General features: G+C 39.9%; 1 protein-coding gene across 2 annotated transcripts in view; it reads left to right on the top strand.

The window, feature by feature from the left end:
* Positions 1–22827, top strand: part of ARHGAP28 (Rho GTPase activating protein 28) — a 76802-nt gene that overhangs the window by 5057 nt on the left and 48918 nt on the right. Inside the window, exon 1 of one of the 2 annotated variants that reach the window (XM_051773465.1) lies at positions 16848–20941. The exons of the other annotated variant lie outside the window; for it this stretch is intronic. The gene's annotated coding sequence lies outside the window, so the exon portion shown is untranslated. Of the gene's footprint in view, positions 1–16847; positions 20942–22827 lie in introns of those variants that run through there. 2 annotated transcript variants of the gene reach the window in all.

The raw sequence follows: 22827 nt of genomic DNA, 5'->3' as shown, positions 1-22827 counted from the left end.
TCAGTTATATACAAATGATGTCAAGAATGTCTTCTTAGTGATGCAGGATAAACAACCTTAACTATTTTGCATATTTATCTCACTCTACCATAAACTTCCCCAGAAGACAAAAATAAAAATCTGGCTCCTTTTTCATAGTAAATCTTGGCATAACTGGGATCTCTTGCAGTAATTTGGACTCAAAACCTATGAAATTAAAGTTTTAAAATGTACTAAAACTGGTCAAAGAAAATCCCACAGATCAGTAGTCTTGGAAAAGACTGCATTGGCACCAACTGGGCCAAAAATAAATTTTGTGGAAAAAAAGCTTTTTACAACTTATAAAAGCTTTCTAAAATATGATTTTTAAAGTATATTTTTATAGATGCTAAGAATGATAATTCTTAATGAAATATTTACCAAGAGGATGCATATAAATAAGTCAGACAATAGTAGACATGCTTTTCCTGTAGGTTTTAGAAATACTTACAGCACGTCCTCTGGGAGCCACACTGAGGAATGTAGTATTTATAGCCAGCTCCTCATGTTATGGTTGAAACTAGAGTTGGCTTCTCTGGTTTCTTTTTAGTTTGGTGCTCCTGCTGCTCTCCCTGGTACCTCCATATGTAGAGCTAATGAAAAACATCTGGCCCTGTCTCTTTGATCATTTTGTTTGGCTGAGCATTTAGCCAGCTGCCCCATTCATTTTTAACTAAGTCACTTATCTCTGATTACAGGAGGGTTGGAGTTGCCTGCAAGAAAGGGTAGGACCTGAGAGCCCTGCGTGCCCTACAGAGACACATTCAGATTGCATCTGGCAGTCTGACAACACTGGCATAACAAACTATCAGGAATCAAGAACCTTAGTGTTATTTTTGCATGGGATATCAGAATAATTCAGTGCAAAAGTGCAGAAAATGTGCAGTGGTGGCAACTGGAAGACCCAGCTATGGAGTAATAGTAAAAGTCTAGAACAGTATCTGAAAAGCATCTGGTTAGTACTGTATAAATATAGAATCGGATCCTGAAATAGTGCAGAGTATCCACAGTAAACAATCAAGCTAACATCCTGGATTTTGGCTAGCCACAGTACAGCAGCCACTTGGCCTGCTTTGGTGCTTTGCTCCAGCTGGCCGAGCAGAGTAAACCCAGCTGGTAACACATCCTCCTTAAGGGCAGGACCATGCTCTGTGTGGCTATCAGGTGCCACCATGGTGGGTGCATTAAAACAGCACAGGAGGGAAACCCAGGAAAAGTGCCCAGGTTCACATCCCAGGGTGGTGACTGAAGCCAGGCGTCCTACCCAGCATTTTGGACCCTTTTCCTCCTTCCTACTTTCTGTCTTGGGGGCCCCCTGGTGGTCTAGTGGTTAGGATGTGGCGCTCTCACCGCCGCGGCCCGGGTTCGATTCCCAGTCAGGGAACCCCTCCGGGCAGATGGAGCTCGTCAACCCTGTAAGGCCATCCATCTAAGAGAAGGTCACTCTAAACAAACCTACATCCTGAGGACTTCACTGCCACTGTCCGAGCTTCGCTCGACCCTGGCAGTTGAACCTCAGGATTAAAGGGTGGGCTCAGTTCAGTGCACACTGTGTCTCACCTAAAAAAAATGCACTGCGCAGGCTTGAAGGGTAATGACCTTTCCCAAATCTTCGTTCGCGAAGACTGGCCATACTACTACTACTACTACTACTTTCTGTCTTGGTTGAAACTGACTCACTCCATCTGGGTTTTCCAAGTCCTGTTGTATGTGCCAGGGACTCAGAAGAGAGAGACAAAAAAAGGATGTGAGGGGTTGGGAAGAGGGGAGTAAAGGAGAAGAGAAGAAGGACCACATTCACAGGTATGTGACCTGATTCTCCTTTAGTGCAAATAAAAGGAGCTGGAGTCAGAAAAGAATTTACAGTTGGGCCTCAATCCCATCAGACACATGGGTTTTGGAATGGCATTTAATTGGTGATTTTGAAGTCAAAACATGAAATGGTTTAAAAAACAGTTTGTTTGAAAAAGTGCCCTATTACCCTAAAGGACTATTTCAGCAGAAATCAGCAGAAGTGCTTGAGCTGGCATCCCTTGTAATTAATGCAAGGAAAAGATTGATGATCTGTGAGGGCTCCCTCATCTCTGTAATTCATTTTTTCCTCTGCCTGCATCCTAACTTTCTAGACACTGTCATAGTCTTTGAGGAGAGTGGAACAAACACAGGAGCAAGGAGCCTATTATCAGCTTGTTCGTTTAAAGACAGTTATGTTTTCTTATTTAGGATGCTATGTGTAATACTCACTATTCTAAATCTGTGGGATTTTCAGATTTGTAAAATCATCTAGTTTAGGATGGACGTATGTTGGACGTTTATGCAGAAGAAGGCTCAACAAAATAGAGACAGAAATCTGTTACTAAGTATTGCTGTTGTTTAATTTCCATCTGAGGACTATACAAGCCTTTTATAGCATCTTGTTGTGCAGAAGGTGCTCTGAGCAAATAATAAGCAAAATAATGACCATAAGTCTTTTTGTGAAGGGTAGAAGAGCCCTACCAGAGAGAGACAAAGGGTAGTATATGTGGAAAACCTGTATCAGATGTAGAAATCCAGCTTGGTTTACATCATTTACCAGATGAAAGACAAGTAGAGCAAGAGGCAAGTCAGGGAACTGTGTTTTAAACACCTGAGTGAAACGTCAGGACATTAGACATTGGGTCACTCTCAGAATTTGCTACCAAAGGTGGAGAAGCTATAGAGCTGTAAGTCCTCATATTTCACCACAGTTAATCAAAAAAATACTAGCTTCCCCATAGTCAGATTTGGGCAGGGAATAATAAATTTATAAAGGCCTCACGGAGTAGGATGTTCCTAGCTAACTACAACCCTGCAGGCATCATAGAGTCTGCAGTTACCCAGACTCTAGGGTAGTCAATGCAAACTCTAGGTATGGCACCAGAGAGCATCCTCACCATCTCTTTCTCTGGCTAATAAAAGCTCAGAACAAATATCGTTCAAGCTTATTTCCCAGCCTGGTGATGATCATACCTATTGGTCAAGAAGGAATTTAAAGGTGAAAATGACAAATCCTTTTTAAGGTTAGCATTACTAGAAGAGCAAGAACTGGATAGTTGTATCAATCTAATATGAAGTGCTCTGTCTTTTTTTCTATTCTAGTCTAATAAAAGGTCAATTATAAGTCTTGCAGTGAAACATCGAGTGGGTTATGAGCCTTGTTTATACACATGAACTGAATTAAAGGACACTGAGGTCTAGTAATGAAGGTTTTACCTCTGAATTCAGTGGAAATGGAATCACATCAGAACTCACATCTTTTTGTCAATAACTTTGCTTACAGGGCGTGATCTGATTATGCTAACTCTTCTCTCAGCTCAGGCTGACTTCCTCTTTAATGGTATTCTTGCAGAATAGGACACCAGTATGAAGTCTTAGATAATTAAAACATAACGGTGACTAGGCCTGCCTTCCTTTTGTAATACTTCTCTCCGTTCCTCAAATATTTTGAAAACTTGAGTTGTAGATATTTGTCTGGATTTATCAGAGATGATTATAAAATCTTTAATGTAGTTACAGGTGCAACATGGAGCAGGGGAGCCTAGGGCATTCTCTGAAGATGTTTTTTTCAAGCTTGGATGTCCTTGACCATTTCTAGGCCAGATGGTGCCCATATCGTGCATGTGCAAGGAAATGAAAGGAAACAGTGAGTTTATCCTGATGAACAGAGACAAGGGAAGCCTTTGTACTCAAGCTGAAACAGGATTTCATATTAGAAGTGCTCACTTTTGGAGAGAGGGTTGGCAGAAGGAAGCTGGGACAGCTAGCCAAGCACAGGAGAGGGGTCTTTGGAATAAGTGGGAATCTTTTGTTGTCTGCTGAAACAATTGTGTCCACTTTGTATAGGGTCCTTCTTACATCTTTCACTCAGAGGACGCATTTCACCATAAGCTCCAGTGATCTGCTACAATCCTTTGATGCTGTCTTGCTTGCTTGCTTTTTTCCCTTCTTCTTTCTTTCAATTAGCAAAAGCTACTAAACCACAAGAATGTAAGGATAACATTACTGGAAGTTTCTGAAAATACTCATTTATTCTAATTTATGTGTGCGTGTACAATACATGCAGGTCCATAGATGGAGGATGAAACTTAAGGTTACCCACGTGTCATTGACAATTCACAGAGTATACTGCAAACATTAGAATTACTTATCCCACAAGTCAAATATTAACTGGAAGTTTCTTCAAGTATATTTGTTCAAACCATCTCTTGCTTGTGACAGAGAGTAGCAATTAGAAATAAATAAACAAGGGAACCTACTGCACCACTTTTTGAAAAACCTTCTTCATTGTATAAGACCTCCATGTTCTGTATTTAGGAAGCACACCACAGATTTTTGGGAGGTACCTTGTTTCTGCATCTTTGTTGTGTGGCCAAAATGCATTTCATCATTAGTGGACTCCAGCTCTTACAGCTTTTTTTAACTACTGAATTTGTTTTATAAGATTTTGCTAAGCGAGGCCTGAAGTTAACTGCACCATACTCAGCAATGCAGTAAGACTGTGCAAACCAAACCAGCTTGCTTCAGTCTACAGTGAACACAAGTAAATCTGTAATTAATTACAGTACATGCCATGCAACAATGAGTCACTAGTTTCACGTAATCGCTCATTTGTACGTGGAGTTACTGTCACAGGATGTCCTTGGAGACTCATTTTCTCTTTCCACATTCAAACATGGGGTATGATATCCATGTGGATAATGAGATTGTCAATAATTAACAACATTAGTGCTATCAAGAATTGTAAAAGATATAGTACGTTATAATTTTCAGAGTTAACCTTCTTCTACTTACATGGAGACTTAATGAAGCAATAAAGGTGTGTATTGCTTTTTTATTTCACAGTCTTTTTTTTTTGTTGCTCTCAAACACAGGACACTGGAATTTATTTGCTGTTGGTATTTAAGGCCCAACTGTGATGTCTGTATTCTGATACCTACTGAAAATCTGCATTACAGGCAAAAAGGAACCAAATAAAGCAATGAGAAAAAAATAAAACCAAAAAAGGTTCAGTCTGACATCATATGGTTTTAACAGCAAGAGAGTTAATTTGTGGCTTTAGTGAATTTCACAATTACAACATAATGATTGCACACAGAAATTCAGAATATACTTTTATAGGGTGGCTGCAAGAAAATCTGACCTCCCTCTGCCTGTGTCCAGGAGCTGTACAGCTGCATTAGCACAGAATTTTGCCCAAGCCACCAAGCAGTCACAGTGATGCACTACCACAACTATAGGACTTCTGGCCCCAGGGAGCCTGAGTCCAGCCCACTGACATGACTGGAGGTGAAAACTTGAAGGCTGGAATTCGAAGTGTTTGGACTAATGCTTCAGGACTGATAAGGTAAAAAAAAAAAAAGGGTGTGTGTTTTTCTGAGCAGGCCACTCTGCTGATTAATAGGTTAGGCTGGGTATTTTCAAGTCTAGAGGTGTAAACAGGTATAAAGTTACACTGCGCTTTTCTCAAATACTTTGCAGCCTGAAGGGGAAGCTTCACCCAAGTTACCTGAACCATAGTAAAATATCTTGTTCATTTGTGTAAATCAGATTCCTACCAGAGCAAAGCCCATGAAAAAGGTGTGGTGCTTATGATATTCACTTAGAAAAGCTTACTGACAACAGTATGAAAGTATTCATCATCTGAATGCCTGCAGACTACAGTAGAATAATTAAGGGTACAGCAGGGATCCAGATCTAGTTCTGATGAATAAATTCAAAGAACATTTTAAATTTTTATTAGGTTAGATTTTTTTCCCTCTAGCTTAGCTAATCCATCTGAAGAGTAGAGTTTTGATTTTCCACGAGAAGTGAGCTTAAAATATCTTCTGTTTCTTAAACAATAGTTAGGCCAGTTAGCATCTGAATGTCCGTTAGAATCTCTTTTCTAATTAAATTTCATCAGCTGGATCAGAAATATGATTATGTTCAGAGGCTGAATTGAGCCACACTCAAACACTGTAAATAAGGTTTATAACCTTTATTCTTGAGCTGTCAGTTCAGCCTTTGGTTTCTGAATCATGTCATGGCATTGATCCAGAGCTTCAGTTACACTGAAAAAAACATTGACCACTGCAAAAGTGGGTGGAAAAACATCATTCAACAGTCAGCTGGGTATATCTGCTGAAAGTATGTCTGTAATTTTGTGAAGGAGATGGTGTTACTAAGAACAGATTGGTTTCTGAGACTGCCTTGAATCCAGCCAGCTGTAGTTAAACCCTCAAAGGCTGACAAAGTGCATTCCTAATTATATCAGTGGAGTGGACAGCTAGATAAAGTTACCTCCTTTGAGTCTATTGGTGATGAGTTTCCATCTCTGACATAGATTTTGTATTTATCCAAACCAAAGGGGATCTCAGGCTGTGGAACAACAGGAGTGACCCAAACACTGACATGGTACACGTCTGTGGGGCTACCCTAAAGCCCACAGATGGGCCCATCCCATGAATTCACTGGACATAGCAGTAGTGATAACATTTAATAGGCAAACTTTGAAGACTTTGAATAAATTTAAACTTAGTACAGCATTCATCTTTGAAATTAAGTACAGAAATTTGCACCAGGTACCAGAAACAGACAATAAAATAATAGAAAATAAAGTGAGAAGAGTATTTCTGATATCTTTAGACAAAACACACATTTATGGCTTTGGCCATCCTCACGGCATCTTAAAACATTGACTGATATCAGTATACTTAAGCAATTGGTATAGCTGATGATAATAAGCTCAGTATTTATTTTTCTATACTTTTCTATGATCTATATTTAGTTAAAAACTTAATACCACTTTTCTGTCATTTCTAACTACTTATAAAGTGAGTAATGCCCTATAATGTGGTTGTAGCAGACCAAATTTATCATCCTCTGAAGATCACTTGAACGAGTGAGTAGGTCTCAGGGATAAACAATGAACAACACATACTATGTACAGTGAGGGCAGTGACATATTCTTACAGAAGGGGAGGAAACCTCTTAATCTTTAATATCAATTTTACATTTGATGAAAAGAGTTTGCTCATTTTGCAAAACTGCTGCATTTTAGGTATCGGAGACATAATGAGAAATCGTGTTTGCTTAAGCTAACATTTCTGCCACCGTTGCCCTTTCTCACACTTAAACCATGCTACCTAAAGCCAGAGGGACAATGCAGTGCTCTGTACATGACACCTGGAAAATCCTGTTTAGAGTTACAGGGTGTGATGGGCCAATCAGATAAGTCACATCTATAGAGAGGATGTGTTTGGTTTAACGGGTGAACTGTGGAGGCTACAGAGTTGAATCTTTGGGGTAATTGACATCTCACCACAATTAAGGTCAGATTAAAACTCCTCCTAGTGACAGTAGGCTTTGGGCTTGCCTCTAAAGATCTGGAGGTCCTGTGTCAGTACTCTGCAACCAACTGTACCTTTGATACATGTTGCAGCACTTCTTTTTGGTCATTTATCCTATTCACTCCATTGTCTTGTTTAGAAACTCTTAAATTCCATGTGGATATGAATCAGTTATTGAATTTCTCTGTAATTACACTTCTGTTGAATCCACTTTGTGAATTTACTGGACTTTGATAAAAAACAATAAACTTAGCCAAAAGCTACTGAACTACACAGGAAAGATAATTGAGTGGGGCAATTCTGTAACAGTCACTCATGATGGAAAAATTTAGCAAGTTCAATGAGATATTTTTCCCTTTAGATTCATCACAGTCACTTTTTTGGATTGCCCTCAGAGAAATATACTTACGAATGGAAATATTATCACAAGTTAGCACTGGACCCCAAAATCCAAACAAAACAATGAAGCAACACAGACTTTCCTTCCTATTCTGATTGCATCACTGGAACCACTGCAAAATAAAGGGATTTTGTTTGAAAAAACTTCCTTCTGTGTTTTTTACGGTGCTATGTGTCTGCATTCCTGGTCATTTGTATGCTTGATTAGCTGAAATCAAATACAATGAAGCAGATCTCCACACAGCTATAAAAACTCCAAATGAGCAATACTAACAGCAAAAAACTATTCTGCCTTGCAATCTTCATAAGAATTGCTGTGCAGAAAGCAAAAGAGCTGAGTCAAAATCATGTATGTGCTTTTCCTTCATCTTATTCTGTAATTATTTATCTGCTCTGAAGTTTGCTCTTTAGCAGACTTCAAATAGCCTTGTGAACAGGTAACAAAGGATGTACTGTTTGTGTCTCTGCCTCATGCACAGCAATCCTCTGGCCGGCAGCTGGAAAGAAACAGATAGATTTTAAGGAATTCTGTAAGTATCAAGTTGTGGGATTTTTTTTCCTCTACTGATGACATTATTTGTGCTTTTGGTATTAGTTTTGACTTTTGATGAGTTGGTCTTCTGTGGTTTTGGAATAAGTCCTATGAATGTTAAGAATGGGGAAGGTATTTTGGTCTTTGTAGTTGATGTTGCACCTTCTAGAGATGAATCATTGAATTGAGTCTGATTATAGACATCAATTCAAATGAATATAAATATATATAGATATAATTTTAGGTGCCTGAGATAAGAAGATTGGTGGAGATTTATATCATCCTATCTGTATTTTCAGAATGCGTAGTTTATGTAAAGATAAAATTAACTAGTACAGCACAAATCAGAACCCTAACCAATAAAACTTCCAATCATCAAAGGAACCTAAAGGAATTCAGAAGAAAACTCAAAATTTAAGGATAAAGTGGCAATTAGTTAAGGAAATTAGAAGTACATAAGTAGAAAAGAAACTGTACCTAAGATCTGCTTTAACGACAGTCATGCTTTCATGTAAATGCCTTTGCTGCGCAGATGAGTTTTTTTGCATTTACCTTGTTGTCAACAAAAACTTAGCTAGTCGTTCTTTGAAAATGAGAAATGTTTGACAGCATTGCAAGAGATCTTGCTGAGTAGATACACTTTTCCATTACTAAGTAGTAAAGTGACAGACAGACTGAAACCATGATGAAAGTAGATGAAAGATCATACAAAATTCTTTGGCTGAAGCTTATTCTTGAATTCAGTGTTTTGTTTTGATGTGGTGCTTTATTTAAATTACTGGTTTAATCATGCACTTGTTGAAATCAAAGCTGTTGAAAAGTTCTCTGATTGGATTATGTGGAAAAGAAAGTTGGTGACTAGAATATTGAATAGGGATTGTTGAAATTGCTACTCAGAACTAAACAAGTAATTGAAACAGACTGATGTCACTAGGCGTTTCCCCGAAGGCAGAAAATACATGTTTATACCAGATATGATAGAAGTTTTTTGAAAGGTCAGGTCTGTACATTTCTGTGATGCAACCCTTGAAATGCCTTACTACATGATTTACTGCACTGTATTTGAGTTTTGACTGCTATCCTATACAATGTGTAAATAGGAAAGTCCTGCTTCCTCGGGTATTTACGATAAGAGAGTAGGTTCTTGGTTAGCTGTGACCTCATGCTACGATCCAGTGTTTGCCTCACAGAAATGCAATTAGTTTATTTTGCATGAAAAAAGCAATCAGATAATATCTTGAGTAGAAAGTCTTGACTTATACACTGGTACTGTCTGTACCATAGAAAGTTTTATGGATTACTGTATTTCTAAGTACTTCGAACACTTTTTGATGTACAGGCTGGTTTAGCCCTAATGACAAGACAAATAAGAGCAGCTCTATGGCTTCTCTGAGTTGCTGTAGTTGTCTAATTTTCATTGGACGCAAACTTAAGCATAAACTTATTCTTAATAGCACTTGCCCTGTGTTTCCTCCAGTGTTTGCTGGGCCTGATTCACACATTATTATTAATATTCTGTTTCAAATAGAAATGTTCTGTATACAAAATTTTTTGACAAAAATTTGTCATAGATAGACACCTGGGGGAATTAATTGCGTTGTCCAGTTGCTCATGAAGAACAAACTCAGACAACTTCTAAGCTTGACTGCAGGATGTGCCAGAGGGTGCTCTGAGGCACTCCTGATCCATTTCCCAGCTCGGATCATTGCCTCAGTGTTACATTGAAGCCAAAAAACTATCCCTGACAGTTTTCGCAGATGTAGTTCTGTGGTGAATGTATGGACAGAAAGTGTAGGGAAACCAAACAAAATACCTGGCCATAGACTCCTGTACTGCCTGAAGCTGTGAAAACTGCACCTATGTGAGCATTTTCTGGAGGAAACTTTAGAGGACTGGGCAGTTCACAAATGCAAAATGGCTTAGTTTCAGTTTGTTCCTTCTTTGATCAAAAGTTATTGTCGAATTCCAACCAGGCTCACAGGTGCTTTTCTGGTAGTCATCTATCTCCAAACTACTTTCTTTCCCTCCTAGACTATGAGGACTCAGAATCACAAGCAAGTTACAATGAAAAAATAAGCCGCCACTTGCGCTATGAACTTTTATAACTGTTCGGGAACCTGCTCTTAGCATGTGGCAAATAAAAAATAACTAGGCTTTTACTTCTTTCATGGCAGAATTACTCTGAACTATGCTGCATTTGCCGTGGACTAAACTTTAACATGACAGTTGTCAACCAGGAACTTTTCCAGCAGTAGCAATAATATTATTTTTCTTAATTCTTAAAATTATATTCATCTGAAGCTCCTTTCCCTGGACCAACAGAACTCCATAACTACACCTAAGAAAGAAATTTTCTTGGGTGATACATAGATATAAAATAAAGGGGCATTAGTCCTTCCTCCTGTTTCCACCACCAACTTCTGTCACGGGAAAATTCATGTTTCCTAAAAGTTCTAGTCCATGGTAGTCATCTGTCAGCTTCTTAAATAACAACACAGCATCAAGCATCCTCACTAAAGTTATAATGAAGTGAAGTTTCATTTACATTGACCAATTCATTGGGATTATCATTTATCAGTGCAGGACCCACAGCACAAATAACTTTGAGAAGGAAAGCTCTTTGAGAACATATGTTAAGTTCATTTAAAATTTCTCTCCAAGACCAGGGGAAGATTAATGCTTTCATGGAAGCAAAGGCCTGGCGCCTCTGTCAGCTCCTTTTTCAGTTGCCTGAATGTTAAAATGATCACAGAAATTTCCTCTTAAGTCTCACTGCACAACCCACATGCATGCACAGCTCCAACAAAATGATGGCTGCAGCCTGCACAGAAGTACCCCTAACCTGCCTGGCAGCCAGCTGGCTTGCCCTAATCCAGGCTCTGAGGCTTGGACTTGAGCCCAGACTGCTCTGTCTTGAGAGTCAGCAGTGCCAGCAGTGCAGAGGTTGAGGCGCGTGTCCCACCTCGGCTTTGTGTAGGAAAGTGTCTCCAAGTAGAATAGCTTCCAGTCAACCAGCACTCAGTTTCAAAAACATCCATGTAAAAGCTGGCATCTGCACAAATCACAGGTCTGAGGAAGTTCTGGAGATAGTTGTAATAGTACTGGAAATGAAAAAGTGGAAAGGTAGGAGCTTGTTTAAAAAAAAACAAAGCAGCAAATAGAGTTCGATTTTCTTCCCATTGCCTTCTGGCAGGTGACCTCAGTGGATGCATGAGTGCTGAGCACTACTCTAGTTCAGTTTGAACCCAGTTTATAAACAGGCAGAGAGCTGTCTTCCATTGTTACCGCTCAGACATCCCACTTGCCACAATCCCCAAAAAAATTCCAAGGCATTGCAATAACCTCTGACGCAGGCACGTTTGGAGAGCTCATTAGAGGACAGTCAGCATTTTCCTTCTTTCAGCAGCTCCAAACTCCTGATGGTTCTTGTCCAAGCACTGCTGATTTAAGTTAAAATCAAGCAACAGCTTTCCCATCTCTTGTTTTAACTCTGTACTTGTGAAAAGGTGATAAGGCGCACTTTCAGTACGTTGCCGTCCTCTCCTGGTACACATGGATTGTTTTATAGAAAAGGCAAAGCAAGCAAGAGGGGAAAAGGACAGAGATGAAAATGCAAACCAAATAGCTTATTAATATGGCAAAGCTAGCATAATGCCATCTGTTTTATGTCTGGTCCCTATTTGGAGCTTGATCCTGCTGGGTACTTAGTGCTTAGACTATTTCCTAGGGCACTCTCCAGAGCACACTTAATATTTAAGTGCTTTACTGGATTGTGGCCAACGTGCTGAGCACCTCAAAGGAACCAGATCTTGCTTAATTTTTCAGGTTTGTAGAAAAAACTCTTTCCAGCTCTGAGCCCTGGCACTTCTGAGGTTTTTCCTTCTCCACTCCAACCGCCATATTTTTTATTCTGAATAGTCAGTGCCAAGCGGGATTAGGCCACTGGTTCCCCACTGTAGAAACTCCAGGAGAGACCACTGGCCTCTGAGGAAACTCCAGGGGACAATATTTTTGCTTGAGCTGCTGTTCTACTTAGAGTTATTCAAAACTCCTTTTGCTCAACCTGTGAAAAAGAAAAACTTCAGCTATAGGGCAGAAGGGAGGGTGTGTAATAAATTCTCAGGCAGAGTCAGCATATGTTCCAAAGGGGCAATAAGCTGTTAAATCAAATCAAAGAAATCCCTAGTAAACCAGGATTCATGATGTGTCTGACAGCATACACTACATGAAATATTTCAAGTCGATAGCTCTAAACGTGGCTGTCAACATGATGTGCAACCTCCGTGCACTCAACTTCCATCTCTTTCCTATAACAGTGAATCTCTGCAAAGAGCTGCTGTAAATTACAATTCCTAAGCAAATTTTCAAAATTCATAGCCAGATCTGTAACCAGTCTGAAGACTGTAGTCAGAAAGGGATGGTGAAGCAAGCAGAGTCATGGCAAATCTGCTCAAGGTTTTAGTTTCAGGGTCAGGCTGCGTAATTCCCCTATCAGCTGATCATTAATGCTTTAAAAATCCTCAAGGTGTACAGACATACTGTGTTATGGTCTCTCCTGTGCTCCATGTGCATTTGTGCATCCATAGGGAGTAGGGTGGGGGTGGGTGGGTGTGCACGTGCTCAGCGTGGTGCAATGCATCAGCTGTGGTGCCAAAGTGCAGGCACCCAGCATTTTAGCCATGTGGAAAACAACACTCTCCAGGAATACCATTCCTGTTCACCTACACCCTGCTGATTTTCCATTTCCCCCACAACAAATTTTTACCAGCACTGCAAACCTCCAGCTGTCTTCAAATAGCTGCTATATTCTCTAAACAGCCAGCCAGAAAGAAAAACAAAGATAAAGGAAATATTAACCTCTTTTCCTCGGTTATGAAATTGGCCTAGGGCCTGAAAAAGACAAAGTATAGTCCTGGATCATTGATTAGATTATGGCCTTGTATATCCCCACATATGTTCATATCCTCTGAGTCTAGAAATCATTCTTCACTGGAGCAGAGTACTATGCCTCATAGGCCCCAAGACAGCAGCTTTAAAATTGCCATGTAATTGAATATGGGAAAGACTCTGGCTTTTTGTTGTTATTGCAACGCTTTTCCTATATCCCTAACTTTCTGAGTTTATGTAGTGAGAAAGAAGCGATCCCATCTCTGAAAATGTAGCTATCTTAGGGGTATAAAATGACATTTTCTGCCTAAACTACAATCAGGACATGGATAGGGAGCACAGTACTCTGCATGGGCACAGGTGGACTGCAGAGTCTTGATGGTAAACAGTAATTTTCAATGTAGGTGGTACAAAGCACAGCAACCAGGAAACTTCTGCTTCTGACTCACACCTCAGTGCATAGTAATAATAATAATCACAATAATAATAAAAAATAATAACAACAAACATTTTCACAACACACAGAAACAAATGCAGTAAGCACAGGTGACTGAAATTTCATGAGTACTATAAACAGACCTTGCTGTATGCTGGAATGGTCCAGAATACTAGACACAGCACCACAACCCTACCAAGAAATGGTCCCAGGGAACTTCTTAGCAGGTCTTTTGTACTCAAACCCCCAACTAGATGTTGGTGGGGCAGAGGAGTAAGGGGCATCTTCATCAGATAGCTCTTGTATGTGTCCTGTGTGGGTGACATCGTCAGATTTCACTGCTTTCCCTTTAGAACCTGTTGGCCATAACCCACCACTAAGTTAATAACTCATGTCCTGTAACACATAAGTTACCCTCTCAGCTCTTAACGGGGTCATGTGAAACACTTGTCCATCAGACCATCTGAAGAGCACTGCCTGTGGTTGCAACAGCTGGCAAACAAGGCTGTTAGTGTAGTTTTGGCTGTGTTGCCAGGAAAGCCTTTTTGAAACACCATCTTTTATCAAATATCTTGAATTTTCCCTTACTTTGATCCAGAACTTTCTGGTAGTCATAATCAGCAATTTTATTCCGTCTTGCCAATACCAAAAAGGCTCTGCCAGTAAAACCACTGGTGTGGGGTCAGTACCAGCTGCTACACAAACAACAAGGAGCTGAAGAGCTTTGATGCAGGAGACAGTGTTGCAAAAGGAAATGACTGCCAGATCTTGCAGGACTACATGAAATCTTCGACATTGTCACATGGCTGGTGTCCTCCTCGGGCCTCCCAGCTGGGTTTGATCAAGTGTGAGAACTGGGAAAGAAAAGCTGTATGGAAACAGCAGGTGACAGCTGGCCCTGAAGAAGTGCTCCTCTGTATCTCTCTGCTCATGAAAACAATGAGTCTGGGTATATCTTGCTCGGATAGTGCTGTTGCAGACAGAGATTTCTAAATCTTGAGAAAAGCCTTGATCTTGAAAGCAAGCAGGAACCTCATTCAGGCTTCTGAAGGCATCTGCATTTGACAAGGAGTAGGTACATTTTCCAAGCGGATGCAAGTGCCTTGGCAAGCCTGTGTCTCCACTACCTTCAGCCATTCAGACCTGCACAAGAAAGGCAAAACACCACAAGTGATGGTCTTGGTTCCTTGGGTGGCATGGACAAGATTTTGGCTGCTCTGGGCAGGCCAAGTGCTGAGCATGGTGGGCTCTAGGTCTCTGGGTTGAAGTCAGGCAAGGGAGATCTGTGGTGTCAACTACTCTCACTCTCTTAATGCCCAGTGGCATGGTAAATAGCATTGCATTTACTTTTAGAGGGAGGCTGCTGCTTTTTTTTTTTAAACATCATGTTAATATTTTCAAATTTCTTATATTTTTATTTTTCTAGAAATATCTGTGATGATTCACAGTGGAGTGGATAATATGGATTCCTTCTTTTAAACTTGCTAATAGAAGTTTGTTTTCTCCTATCCTCTATTTCACTGCATTGTACAAGACAAGCACCCCAAATTCTGCTTGACTGCCACGCCCAGTTCTGCTTTCATGTCAAATAATTAACAAAATTTTAGACTAACCTAATATTTATGTTATCCATGGTAATTAGATATGTCTTTGACTTATGTTTCTGTTTAAAGGACTGAACTTTGGAGATGGGCCATTTGTAAGGCATTGAGCATATTCAGAGTCATTACATAAAGAAAGTAAAAATTTCTTTATTCCTTTGTCTATGTCCAACAGAATTTTCAGATGTAATGCCTGTTTAGTTAGGGCTTTTTTAAAGTCCTTTTACTGGAACACATTTCATGGTTTACAGTCCCGCTCAAGTAATATTGCTGATTAAATTAGCATTACCTAATGAGTGAAAGTAGTAAGGTCTCTTGTTCAAATTAAAACCACACCTTTAAGGAGAAGTGAATTGGTCGACAGAGCACTAGAAACACAGCAGAAACTCACCCCAGTTCTTAAAATAAAAGCTACTGGCCAAATGTGAATCTGGCAGTTACTTTAAAAGTCACATTTGTGAAGAACATCTGTTAATATAAAAATATCTCTGATACATTACAGTGGTTTAGCTGCAGTTAGTTTAGAAGTACTTGGTTAACATCTAAGGGAGGAGGGAGGGTAATGCCTTACATTTGGCGATCAGTAAGCCAGGGCTTTTACCCATTGCTTGGCTTTGTTTGGGTTTAGACAATGTTCCTCTGTTTTTGCTCAAGCTGCAGTAATACTTCAGGCCTTGATATCATGCATTCTGGGTTTTCTATACTCTTTATAATAATCTTTGAACCTTCAGCCCACATCATATGTTATGAATATTCTTATTTTGGAGTAGAGAGGCAGACAATCATTTTAGACTGCAGAAACCCTGCCCCTAACATTTCCCTGTGCATCAAAGACATGGAGCAGCATCAAGCAGAAGAAGTTGCAGAAAGTCAAGTTTGAAAGATGGTTTGGAATGAGAAAAAGAAAAATGGAGAAGGATCAGCAAAAAAGATTGCTTTTAAAGATCAGAATTTCACTGCTTTCGAGGGGTGATCCAAACTATACCTAGAAAAACCTCTTCAGGGCAACACCTGGTTCAGGGAGTAAGCATGATTGGAACTCATGGTTGAGGGTTGGAACATGGTTGGCAGTTGGAACTAGATGATCTTTAAGGTCCCTTCCAACACAAACTATTCTATGATTCTATTGTCAGGCTGTTGTTGCAGAGGAGATAAAGCCAGAAATTGGTCCTGGCGAAAGTAGCATTAGAGACAATCAGCTCAGGTCCTTCTTTCCAGGTGAAAATACATCAGCAGTATTAGCAAGTAATTATTTTCTTCATCTTCTTGCCATGTGACTGATAGTGTTTGTTATTCGTGTCCTCCTCTGTCAGTGATTCTTCTTTCAGACTGCCATCTTTTTATTCTTGGTCTTCTTGGTTTAGTTTTGAAAGAAATGATGACTCTAAGGGACACTAAGTGGCTTCCTTAGGGAATTGTACTGTAAATCTTTGGGATTAGGATAACAAACTAGCAGCTTGTCTATGATATAACGCAAGAAGCGATACATGCTTTTGTTGGAGGGTCTAATAGGCGAATCTTGCCAAAAGTCACCTTTGGCAATTTGACTGAAAATTAAGAGAACAATTAGTGTTTGTCCAAAGATCAAACAGCCACCTGAGAAAACCTTCTGCGCTCGCAAATCTAGCACACGTAGCTCCACATGCTGTTTCCAGTGTACATATGGCCCTGTCGCAATGGGCACTGGAAAACAAGCTCAGTCTCTTCCTGCTAATTTACCAGTGGAGGAGGGTTTTTTCCCGCCAGGCAAGTTCATTTGTCAAGGTGACCTTCGCAGCCGACACCAAGCGTTCCTGCAGATAAAGAGTGCTGCCTCAGCGTATTTCTGAAGCCCAGCTCAGCGGTCTGCAGTGGGGCTCCTACAAGGAGGCACAAGAGCGCTGCCAAACAAAACCCTTCCTGCAGGCATTGCAAGGATTTCTCTGTTCCACAGCTTTCATAGATCATTGCTGCGCATTTTGCAATCCTTCTTTTGTCATGCTCTGTAAACCCTCTTCTCATGCCTGACTGGTTTTATGTCTAAATGGTCTTGAGGTTAAGTATTTTCTTTTGAAAAACCGTATTCTGTAAATTAATGGTCTCCCAGGCAGAGCTAAGACCACAATTAAATCTTAATCGATCATGGATGTAGGTGGGACATTTCACAGGTCCTCTGTCAAAGCCCAGACAGAAGAAGCAGATCTTCAGATCTCTGAGGGGAAGGTTTAATCTTCCATGTCATCTGAGGAGCTGGACTGCTTGGCCATGAGTGACTATTTTCTTCCTATCTACATAGTTGCTTTCAAATAAATCACTTATTAGGCTTTAGGATGTTGCCATTTTTATACCACGAAAAACAAGCCAGATTTGGAGCATGTGTGCTAAATGTATCCCAGTGTTAATGTAAAATCCGGCTTGCAGAAGAGCCTCTGGTTTTTGCTCACTACAGCTGGAATAGATCAATATATAGAGACTCTGGAAATAGCAGTCATGTTTCAGAAGAAACCACCACATAGTTATGATCATGCCAGTTTTATTTCTGTGGAATAATTATTCCAGTGCTAATTGTTCCAGTTCCTTTCTTATAGTTTTATTTTCATGCCTGCCATATGACCTCAGTTAGACAAGTCCTTAAAGCTATTCCCCAGCAGCAGTGACCTGTTAAAACAGGAGACTGTATTCAGAAGTGGGACTAAATAGAAAGGGAACATTTTTTTTTCAAGGGAAAAAAAAAAGTTTGGGTTGATCAGAACAATCTACAGAGCATGTTTTGAGTCAAGGAAAAAAACAGGAGAAAATTAGAAAAAGCTGAAACATTCCATTGCAACATTTTCTAAATGAACAGTTTTCTTTCTAATTTCTGTGGATTTAACTTTCAACAGAAAAGTAAAACAAATCTCTGAGATCAAATTGTTTATTGTTCTGAATTTCTACAGGAAAAGAAAATGGCTTAGTTTGAGATTAACTTTAAATGAAGACTTTGTTCAATTACTGGTTTGGACAAAGCCCTGAAAAAAAATCAGTTATTTACATAGCTAATTGTTTGTGACTGATTATAGCATTTAACATTAAAAAAAGAATAGCATGAAACCATTTATCAATTGCATGACATTTAGTATATTGGCTGAAATATTTCATCATTATTTCCCACATATGGAATTAGTTCAGAGTTACTTTTGTACAAACCATAAAACAGAATACTCAAATATGAATAAAAGATGCCAGGACAGACAGATCTCTGTGTCATGCAAATCCCCACTGGCTTTGGAGGGACACCTGTGTATATGAGTTCACCACTGTTTATTTTTCGTAGGACAGATGTGATTAAGGCTCACCACTGTGCTGATCCTGAAAGAATGAAGGCTAAAAAAATGATGTTTAAACATATTTACACAGTTTTATGGCAAGACTTTTGACCTAAGGCTTATTTAAAATGTAGTTAAAGAAAATACTGTATTGTTGGAGGTAAAATATGTTAAAGTACAAGGACCTGGAGGTAGAAGGTCACACTTCCCTTAATTTTAGATGTACCCAGTGCCCAGTGAGCGCTTACCCACTTCCAGCATCTTATAGCTCTTTGTTGAGTCCCTCACTTTATGGACAGCAAGAGAGACCTCTCATCAGTAGGTGAGCTGAATTGCTCTTTGGAGGTGACTTTCTTTCTGTGGGCTGTAATCAGAAGCCTGTAGCAAGCAGCATGCTAATTCACACATCTTGGTTCAACACTTCATGTTAAATGAGAGGATCCAGCATTTATTGAAACACAGGGAGTGTTTTAATTGCTGACAGCAGCCAGAGGGAAGATACATTCATTGTGAATTGCTGCAAGTGAGCCGATCTTTGCATCTTCCTCTCCCTCTGCAACAGCATTTTTCTCTACCACACAGGCAGTGAGCTGCAAGAGACATGGGTTGAAAAATTCATATTTACACAATGCAACCAAATGTCACCTTAATCTCTAGGAAAAACTAAGTCACTGTTATCGAGGCTTGTATAAATTCCATCAGAGAGCAACTTTGGGAAAAGGCAATCCAAAAACTATATTTATATGGCTGTTCTGACAAAGCCTAGAATGAGGTAAAAAAATAACTTACATTTCTTCATGTAGCAATAGCTCAAGGAGAATAATAGCAGGGACAGTATATCACCACTAAACAGAAGGAGAGGACATCCTTGAAGGAAGCAGAGAAGGCAGTCTCAAAGCTATTCGGCCTAGAGGTTGCCTCTGAATGCTTGTAGGAGGTAACACTGTAGAGGCATTTAGTGGGGATGATATTGGACTAGCATATTTACATTTGTAGCGTGAACAGCCCCACAGTTCCAAATTCCTGAGCCATGCTCACTCTTTCCTGCAGTTTGTCCTTTAAAGCATGACCTGTCAGTCTCTAAACAGACATACAGACAATGGTAAATTACCAGAAGTTTTCAAAATTTTCAAGGATTTATGCAGTCATAAAAGTTCACCAGAAGAAAGGTAACATTAAGTCCTGTTTAAAACACAGAGCAAATTTAACTTCAAGATGAACCGTAAAACCAAGCCACTTCTGGTTTTGCTCTTTTCTGCCCCTGAGGAAATCTGTATCTGATTCAGGAAGTCCTTTCCCTTCTCTCTCCTTTGTTTCAGTCTTTTTTTTTTTCTCTCTCTGGTTAAATAACAGGCTTTCTTTTCCCTCTATTCTGCTGTAGGGTTTTAGCCACATCTTTGGAGGAAGTGAAGGATGTCAAAATGCTTATAACCAGAAAGTCAGCTTTTCCTCCTGTAGTTCAGGCTGGAGGAATGATGATAGGAATGCTGTAAATTTAATAGACCCATTTAAGCATTTCAATGCATAAACAAAGGTTTGCGGGAGGGAGTAAAGTTTGACCATCTCATATGTTTTCCATGCTCAAGACTTATTTCTTAGGGCTCCTTTGACAGCATTTACTGCCTTTGATAGTGGACTTTTTGCACAGTGTGTTTTCTCATCCCCCAGCTGCAGCTCAAAACCATCCCTGAATATCACAGCTTTATGATCTTGTGACCACAACCCAGTTCTGGGCCGCTGTTCATACAAACCTGGTGAATGCTTTTTTTAGTATTCGTCTGATCATCCCACTGTAAGAAAAGTAAGAAAGGCTTCCCCATAAACACTTGATTTCTTAGCAGCTGTACCCTGTCTCGCTTTTCCTTCCTCACTGGTGTTGCACAGTACGCTTCTCTTATGGGTGGAGCAGCCATCTCCATGCAGAAAGAGCTCCTCATTAATTTGTATCTGGCCATTTATGATTTTTTGCTTTATGCTCTTGGCAGTGTCTCATTTCTCTTTAGAAGAAAACACATAGACTGGCTCTGTCTTTTTCTGAGCCACCCCACAGGGACTCTCCTGAATTACAGCGCAGCTTAGTGCTGATTACTTTTTTATTTCTCCTCTTAGGAAACGGATAAAAGGTTTAAGTTCTGACACAAACAGGAAAACATGCTAAGAGGATTTATCCTGAATGCATCTGCTCTTTAAATAGTGATGGAGCAGTGTCAGTTTCCCAGAAGGGCCAGAAGCTCCACCACTCTTTGTTCCTGCAACCCTTGTATGACTAGAGGCAGAATATCCTATCACAGGCTGTCAGATAACTCCCAGAATATGCAACTTGGTGATCATAGGCTGAGGAGGGACTGACTGCCACTAGAAGCATGAAGAACTTGGGTTTAAGAAGTATTCAGCTCTGCTTCTTTAAGGATAACATCAAGCCTCTATTCTGCTCCGAGGTAAGACTTCATAAAATTTACTAAATCAGTAACTTCTCAGCCTTCCAGACCTTGTTCCCTCCCTCTTGTTTCCTTAAACATGAGGGACAGGAGGGGGAGCAAGCTGTCAAAGTTATCACTAGTGGAATTTTCCAGCTTTACCAGGCAGGAAAGCTGGAACAAAAAAAAAAATGATCCACTGTAGAAAAACAACTGAACAGAGTGCAAACATAGGCAACTTCAGAATGGGCATATGCATGGTTTGCATTGACTAAAGCTGTGTGAAAATATGGCTCAAGAATCTATTAACATCAGCCCTTTTAGGGTTTTGTTAATGAGGTGTGCTTCTGGGAAGTTATACTCTGTTATAATGCAATGTTTTTCTTACCAATTACTCTATTTAAAAATGTGTTCCTCTGAAATAATATTCCAGAGAGAGAAAAATCTTTACTTCAAATTGGATTATTCACAATTTTTCCCATTTTTCCTTTCATTTGATTTGGGGTCAGAAATTTGTCTTTTTCAAGTTTTGCCTTCTGCTCTCATATAGGTGTTTGTGGCAATTACATGTATTTCAGCTCAGTGTCATGGCCTGACTCTAGCATGCACAAGTAGAGCTTTATACAAACCTAGCTGTATGGAAAGGAGAAACTTAGGATTTACTCCATGGGAGGAAAGCCAGGTCTGACAATTTAAGTGATGCATTCATCAAGATTACAGGACTAAATTAGCTAAAGGGCTTCTACATTCACAAATACATTATCCTAATCCTCATTTTTCAAATTTCTTTCAAATCTGGCTTGGTCCTGTACATTTTGCAGGCAGGGATTTGCAGGTAGTGCAGGCTCCTTCTAATGGCTACTTATTTGAAAGTGCTTATAACTGGTAACTAGGTAAAAATCCAAGGCAGCAAGGGACTGGTGAGGAAGAGCAGCTAAAACTGTTTCCCCAGTAATGAAAACTGGAGAAATTCAAGGGAGCTGAAAACTAGGACTTGACCCCGTAGTTCTGAGGAAACTGGAAGCATGTTTATGTAGTCTAAATAAATGAAAACAATAGAGCATCAACCTAGCACTCAAAACAGGCGCTCTCATCCACTGCAGAGGGATTCCAGGGGATTCCTCTCCTGCTGGCTGGCTGGCATGATGCTTACAGCTCTGTACCTCCAGAGTAAACATCAGGAGTGTTCGAGGAGTTTCTTTTAGCTGTTCTTGCTCTGTGACAGTTTGCACATGCTGAAATGGCCAGCTCAACCTTTCCGGTTCCAAAGTCCCCATGCAGCAAAATATTATGAGCCAAGGTCATGACCATCAGCTGAAAAAATACTCCTTGCCTTGGGGAAAACTTCCAAAGGATTTCTTACCCTAATATTCCCTCTGTAGGGGCAGCATGAGGCCTATATTCTGGGGATCAAAGGGAAGTCTGAAATGACATGAGATGCTGCAGAACAGCACAAAGTGATGATCGTGGGCCAAATTATAAGTACATAATAGATTTTAATTGACTTCGATCAGGATGAAAGGGCAACTACTTTCTTCTTTCCTTGTCAAACATGAAGTCTCACTGAAAGGAAGTCTAGGCAGCTAATATCCCTGGAGATTTGGCTTTTGCTCTCCAGATTCTTGATTGATTTGTTTAGAAAAGATAATCAAATAAGTGGGATTACTAAGAAATCTTCTAGAGAGTTGTACTCTTAGCACCAGTAGTTTTTTTGGTAAATACAGTGTCATTACAAGTCCCAGCTGTGTTCTGTCGGAACGGCAGATAGGGCTTACTGGCATAAATGATTGTCCAAGTTGCTTTTTCTGATTTTGTGACTCTTTTTTCATATGAATGGAAGGATTCTGAGGGATCTCCCATCACTGGATTTTCTCCTGTTTGTTCCCGGTGAAGATGATCACGTACCT

Source organism: Manacus candei, unplaced genomic scaffold (assembly GCF_025592945.1).
Source record: "Manacus candei isolate 608988 ecotype Guabito, Panama unplaced genomic scaffold, ASM2559294v1 h1tg000008l, whole genome shotgun sequence".
Classification (NCBI taxonomy): domain Eukaryota; kingdom Metazoa; phylum Chordata; class Aves; order Passeriformes; family Pipridae; genus Manacus; species Manacus candei.
The sequence above is the reverse complement of the archived record's forward strand: the minus strand, read 5'-3'. Positions and strand labels throughout refer to the sequence as shown.